Source organism: Trachypithecus francoisi, unplaced genomic scaffold, assembly GCF_009764315.1.
Source record: "Trachypithecus francoisi isolate TF-2019V2 unplaced genomic scaffold, Tfra_2.0 Lachesis_group12, whole genome shotgun sequence".
Lineage (NCBI taxonomy): Eukaryota > Metazoa > Chordata > Mammalia > Primates > Cercopithecidae > Trachypithecus > Trachypithecus francoisi.
In genome coordinates, this window is record NW_022681457.1 from 68,660,350 (window position 1) to 68,667,512 (window position 7,163).

The following is a 7,163-nucleotide window of genomic DNA, read 5'->3' on the forward strand; positions in this document are numbered from 1 at the left end:
AGGTCTGGCTGGCTCAGGTCTGAGGCCAGGCTGGAAGGGCAGGGTAGGGCAGGGAAGGGCGGCTCTTCTGATGACAATGGCAAAGGCACAGGAGGGCAAGTGGAAACCCAGGAGGCCACTTAAGGCCTAGACTGAGAACTGGCACATTGTCACTTCTGGACATCAATGTCCTGGGCTTTAAACAGGCCAGATCCAACATCAAAGGGCAGAGAAGTACACTCTGCCTTTGACAAGTCCATGGCAAGGGTATAGATGGAGGGAGGGGTGAAGAATTTGTGTCAATAATTGGATCTTCCCCAGGAGTCATCACTATAGCAGTGGGGTTGGGCTTTAAACCATGAGAATACATAATTGCACCACAGACAGATGCCAGAGAAGACCGGGGCTGAGCCCTGGAGTAGTCCAATGTTTTCGATTTTTTGTTCTTGTTTCTGTTTTTGAGATGGAGTCCCCCTCTGTCATCCAGGCTGAAGTGCGGTGGCACGATCTTGGCTCACTGCAACCTCTGTCTCCCAGGTTCAAGCAATTCTCCCTGTCTCAGCCTCCTGAGAATCTGGGATTACAGGCACCTGCCACCATGTCTGACTAATTTTTGAATTTTTTAGTAGAGATGGGGTCTTGCCAGGTTGGCCAGGCTGGTCTTGAACTCCTGGCCTCAGGTGATCCACCTGCCTCGGCCGCCCAAAGTGCTGGGATTACAGGCATTAGCCACCACTCCTGGCCTTTGTTTTTGTTTGTTAAGATAGGGTCTTGCTGTGTTATCCAGGCTGCAGTGCAGTGGTGCCATATCATAGTTCACTGCAGCCTCCGCCTCCTGGGCTCAAGAGATCCTCCCACTTCAGCCTCCCAAAGTGCTGGGATTACAGGTGTGAGGCACTGTGACTGGCAGATGCTCTTGTTTAGAAATGAGGAGGGAGAGGAAGAATAAGCGAAGGAGGCCGAGGAGGAGCCGACAGAGAGGCAGGAGGGGACCTAGACAGTGGAAGGATGTGAAGAATGTGTCTCAGGAGCAGAGGGTCATCACCCATGTCGCCACTGCTGACGCATCTGGAAAGATGGAACTGAGAAGTGACTCCTGGATTTAGCAACATGGAGGTCATTGGTGGTCTTGACAAGAACTGAATCTGTGCAGTTTTTGTCTTTTGGGACAAAAGCCTCATTGGGGCAAAAGCCTCATTGGAATGTGTGGAAAAGAGATACAGGGGAAGAGGAAGTAGAGACCGTGATGGAGACAATGGTTGACAATTGTTGCTGAAAAGACAAGCAGAGGAATGGAGTAGAAACTGGAGGGGGTAGAGGTGGAGATAGAATTTATTTCCTTCCCTCCCTTCCTTCCTTCCTTCCTCCCCCCCCCCCGCCTCCCTCTTTCTTTCTCTTTCCTTCTTTCTTTTTTTCTTTCTTTCTTTCTTGCTTTCTTGCTTTTCTTTCTTTTTCTTTTTTTTCTTTCTTTCTCTTTCTTTCTTCTTTCTCTCTCTCACCCCTTTCCTGCCTTCCTTCTTTCTTCCCTCCCTCCCTCCCTCTTTCTATCTTTTCCTTCCTTCCTTACTCTTCTTCCCCTTCTTCTCTTCCTCCTCCTCCTCCCCCTTTTCTTTTCTTTCTTTCCTTCTCCTTCCTTTCTTTCTCCTTCCTTCCTTCCTTCTTCCTTCCCTCCCTCCCTCTTTTCTCTCTCTCTTTCTTTTGTTCTTTCTTTCTTTCTTAATTACTTAATTTCTTAATTTTTTTCTTTCTTTTTTTTTTTTGAGACGGAGTCTCGCTCTGTCGCCCAGGCTGGAGTACAGTGGCCGGATCTCAGCTCACTGCAAGCTCCATCTCCTGGGTTTACGCCATTCTCCTGCCTCAGTCTCCGAGTAGCTGAGACTACAGGCACCTGCCACCTCGCCCGGCTAGTTTTTGTATTTGTTAGTAGAGACGGGGTTTCACCATGTTAGCCAAGATGGTCTTGATCTCCTGACCTCGTGATCCGCCTGTCTTGGCCTCCCAAAGTGCTGGGATCACAGGCTTGAGCCACCGCGCCCGGCCAATTTTTTTCTTTCTTTTTTTTTTTTGAGACGGAGTCTCGCTCTGTCGCCCAGGCTGGAGTACAGTGGCCGGATCTCAGCTCACTGCAAGCTCCATCTCCTGGGTTTACGCCATTCTCCTGCCTCAGTCTCCCGAGTAGCTGAGACTACAGGCACCTGCCACCTCGCCCGGCTAGTTTTTGTATTTGTTAGTAGAGACGGGGTTTCACCATGTTAGCCAAGATGGTCTTGATCTCCTGACCTCGTGATCCGCCTGTCTTGGCCTCCCAAAGTGCTGGGATCACAGGCTTGAGCCACCGCGCCCGGCCAATTTTTTTCTTTCTTGAGTCTCGCTCTGCCACCCAGCCTGGAATGCATGATCATAGCTCACTGCAGCCTCTGAACTCCTGGGCTTAGGTGATCTTCCCACCTCAGCCTCCCAAAGTGCTGGGATTACAAGCATGAGCCACTGTTCCTGTCCAGAATTTCATTAAATAAGGTACAACTGGTGATGCAGGAATGTGGGGAGAACTGTGGAGTGTGTTCTTGAGAGAGAGGGTGGGACACAGAGGCCAAGTGGAAAAGTTGGGCTTGGAAAGGAGGTTGGGGATCATATCCAGTTGGAACAGGAGGACAGCAGAGTATCTAGGCCCAGATGCTGGGAAGTAAGTAGAGGTACTGGTGGGAGCACAGGGGATGTCTCTTCTACGGCTTCTGTGTTTTCAGTGGAAGAAAAACAAAGCCATCCATGAGCTTGGACATGTGGGCGGAAGAGTTGGAGGTTTAAGAAGAGAGGACGCAGCTGCGTTGCCCACGCCTGTAATCCCAGCACTCTGGGACGCCAAGGTGGGCAGATCACTTGAGGTCAGGAGTTCAAGACCAGCCTGACCAACATAGTAAAACCCCGTCTGTACTAAAAATACAAAAATTAGCTGAGTGTGGTGGCGCACACCTGTAATACCAGCTCCTCAGGAGGCTGAGGCCAGAGGATCGCTTGAGCCCAGGAGGCAGAGGTTGCAGTGAGCTGAGATTACACCACTGCACTCCAGACTGGGAGACATAGTGAAATTCCATCTCAAAAGAAAAAGAAAAAAGCAAATCGGGCTGGGAGGACAAGGCGGGAATATTGCTTGAGCTCAGGAGTTCGAGACCAGATTGGGCAACATGGCGAGACCCCGTCTCTACTAAAAATAGAAAAAAATAGCCTGGCTTGGTGGTGTGCACCTGTGTTCCCAGCTACTTGGGAGGCTGAGGTGAGAGAATTGCATGAGCTCCGGAGGTGGAAGTTGCAGTGAGCCAAGATCGTGCCTCTGTGCTCCAGCCTGGGTGAAAGAGTGAGACTCTGTCTCAAAAAATAAAATAAAATAAAATAAAATAAATTTAAAATAGGCACATTTATGGTAAGTTAGAAGATGATACGTGCTATGGAAAAAAAAAGTAATAGAGTACAAGATATCAAGAGTACTTGTGTGTGGTGGGGGAGGGTTTGAAACATTTTTCTTTTTTTCCTTTTCTTTTTCTCCCAGATAAATCAGACAACTGGTCAACCTCTTCATGCTTCATGCAGTTTTTTTTTGTTTTTGTTTTTGTATTTTTTGAGATGGAGTCTTGCTCTGTTGCCCAGGCTAGAGTGCAATGGCACCATCTCGGCTCCCTGGAACCTCCGCCTCCAGGGTTCAAGCAATTTTCCTACCTCAGCCTCCCGAGTAGCTGGGACTACAGGCATGTGCCAACACTCCCGGCTAATTTTTTATATTTTTAGTAGAGACAGGGTTTCACCATATTAGCCAGGATAGTCTCGATATCCTGACCTCGTGACCACCTGCCTCGGCTTCCAAAAGTGCTGGAATTACAGGCGTGAGCCACCGCACCCAGCCCAAAAAACTTTAAAACTGGGGGACACTGGATGTGGTGGCTCACGCCTGTAGTCCCAGCACTTTGGGAGGCCGAGACAGGAAGGATCACTTGAGGTCAGGAGTTCGAGACCAGCTTAGCCACCATGCTGAAACCCTGTCTCTACTAAAAATACAAAATTAGACAGGCGTAATGGTGCACGCCTGTAATTTCAGCTACCTAGATGCTGAGGCAAGGGAATCGCTTGAACCCAGGAGGTGGAGGTTGCAGTGAGCCAAGATCATACCACTGCACTCCAGTCTGGGCAACAAAGTGAGACTCTGTCTCAAAAATAAATAAATAAAAATTTTTTAAAAAAAGAAACTCTAGCCAGGCATGGTGGTTCATGCCTGTAATCCCAGCACTTTGGGAGGCCAAGCTGAGGGAGTCACTTGAGTCCAGGAGTTCAAGACCAGCCTGAGCAACGTAGTAAGATTCCATCTCTACAAAAAAAAAAAAAAAAAATTAGCCGGACATGGTTCCAATTACTTAGGAGGCTGAGTGGGGGGCATTGCTTGCCCCTGGGAGATTGAGGCTGCGGTGAGCTGTGATCACCCACTGCACCCCAGCCTGGGCGACAGAGCCAGACCCCATCTCAAATAAATAAATAAACAAAAAACAAAACAAAACCCCGCCCCTCCCCGCACACCCCAGATTGTAGAGATGAAACAAAGCACCCTGCTCTAGCTGACAGTGGAGTTCAGAACCACGGAGAGCAGCCCAGTGGTGCTGCCTTCTCAGCAACTGTACTAGCTCCTCTCATGGGGGTTTCCACTGGCCAATCCCTTCCTTGGATCATTGTTCTGAAGATGGCAAGGAAACCTTTAGGATCAAAGTCTTTGCTGCTATTGGCTTGTCACGTGGCCCAATTTGAATCTGAACTGGAGATGGTTTGTATACACAATCATAAAACTAATTTGTCCTTCTTGACATCAGAATTGGAGATACATGAATGTAGGATGTATTAGACTGCCTTATCATTCGAAGCAAGGAATGAATTCTTCCCTTCCAAAGCAGGGAATTAATTTCTTGGGGAAAATTATAAATCTCTAACTTATTTACCTCAGGTTTGGCTATGTCACATGTTTTTGCCAGTGAAATGGGAGAGGAAGTAAAGTGGCTTGTATCTTTTCTTTTCTTTCTTTCTTTCTTTTTTGAGACAAGGTCTCACTCTGTCACTCAGGCTGGAGTGCAGTGGCACAAGCATGGCTCACTGCAGTCTCAAACTCCTAGGCTCAAGCAATCCTCCTGCCTCAGCCACCCCCCTCCCCACCCAAGTAGCTGGGACTGCAGGTGCAAGCCACCATACCCAGCTAATTTTTTGTATTTTTGTAGAGATGGCGTCTCAGTATGTTGCCCAGGCTGGCCTCAATCTCCTGAGCTCCAGACACCCTCCCACTTTGGCCTCCCAAAGTGCTGGGATTTCAGGAATGAGCCACTGTGCTTGACCAAGTGTGTATCATTTCTGAGCAGAAACTCCAAGAACCAGTGCATTGTCCACCACAGGCTCTACCATAAGACCAGCAATAAGATGCTTAAGATGCTTTTGGCTGCAAGTAACAGGGCAAGACCCTGCTTTTTTTTTTTTTTTTTTTTTTTTTTTTTTTTTTTGAGACGGAGTCTCGCTCTGTCGCCCAGGCTGGAGTGCAGTGGCCAGATCTCAGCTCACTGCAAGCTCCGCCTCCCGGGTTTACGCCATTCTCTCGCCTCAGCCTCCCGAGTAGCTGGGACTACAGGCGCCCGCCATCTCGCCCGGCTAATTTTGTATTTTTTTTTTTTAGTAGAGACGGGGTTTCACCGTGTTAGCCAGGATGGTCTCGATCTCCTGACCTCGTGATCCGCCCGTCTCGGCCTCCCAAAGTGCTGGGATTACAGGCTTGAGCCACCGCGCCCGGCCAGACCCTGCTTTTTAAAAAAAGGAAAGAAACAAAGAAAAGGAAGGAAGTTTTGAAAAATAAAGGAAAAGGGAGGGGCAATTTACGGAGGAATGAGACAGGAGGGGCCAGGACCAGACACCGGCCCAAGTTAGGAAGAAAGAGCACTCATCCCTCATGACAGGGAGCAGGCAAGTGTGGGGCCAGGTAGGAGATGAGGAAGGTCCACCCAGCAGCTTCCGTGAAGTAGATGGCAAAGTAATGCATTTGGAGAGGGGCGGGGTGACAGGTAGTGGATATGAGGAAGCAGAGAAGGGTTGAAAAAGCCAGAGTGAAACTTTGAAGAGACAAGTGTTTGAAGAAGTAGTGATACCACAGACAGGGGGCACTTGAAAGATCCTGGTGCCCCAGATGATTCATCCCTTCCCCACTCCCATGGACACCAAACACAAGAACATTGACAGCTTCATACGATGGCAGCTTTGGGGAATGGTGATGGCAGAGCAGGCCCATGGAGCCAGAGTTCTTCAACTTCGAGGGAAACTCATCTTTCCTTTCCATGGGTTTCATCAAGGATGCTTTTGGTTGCAAGTAATAGAAAACCCTAACTCCTTTGGGAGGCCAATGCGGGCGGATCACAAGGTCAGGAGTTTTGAATCCAAAAACTTAGCCGGGTATGGTGGCGGATGCCTGTAGTCCCAACTATTCAGGAGGCTGAAGCAGGAGAATGGTGTGAACCCAGGAGGCGGAGCTTGCAGTGAGCTGAGATCATGCCACTGCACTCCAGCCTGGGTGACAGAGTGAGACTCTGTCTCAAAAAAAAAAAAAAAAGAAAAGAAAAAGAAAACTCTAACTCAATTGGCTTTTAAATTTGTATATATATATATATATATCCCAAGTAGCTGGGATTACACCACGAAGCCCAGCTAATTTTTTTTATTTTTAGTAGAGATGGGGTTTCTCCATGTTGGCCAGGCTGGTCTCGAACTCCCGACCTCGGGTGGTTTGCCTGCCTCGATCTCCCAAAGTGTTGAGATTACAGGCGTGAGCCACTGCACCCGACCGACGCAGAAACTCTTAACAAAATATTTGCACATAAAATTCATCAATAGATCAAAAGAATTATACACCATGACCCAATGGGGCTCATTTCAGAGATGCAAGCCTGCTTCAATATTTGAAAATAATCAATATAATCCACCGAAACAGGTGAAAGAAGAAAAATTACATGATCCTATCAAAGAATGTAGAAAAACATTTGCAATACTTCTGCACCCATTCACGATTAAACAGAAAAACCCTCATAAAAAGTGGAATGGAGGGGAACTGCCTCAACTTGATAAAGAACATCTATAAAAAGCCTACGGCTGTGGAGCCAGGCACGGTGGCTCATGCCTGT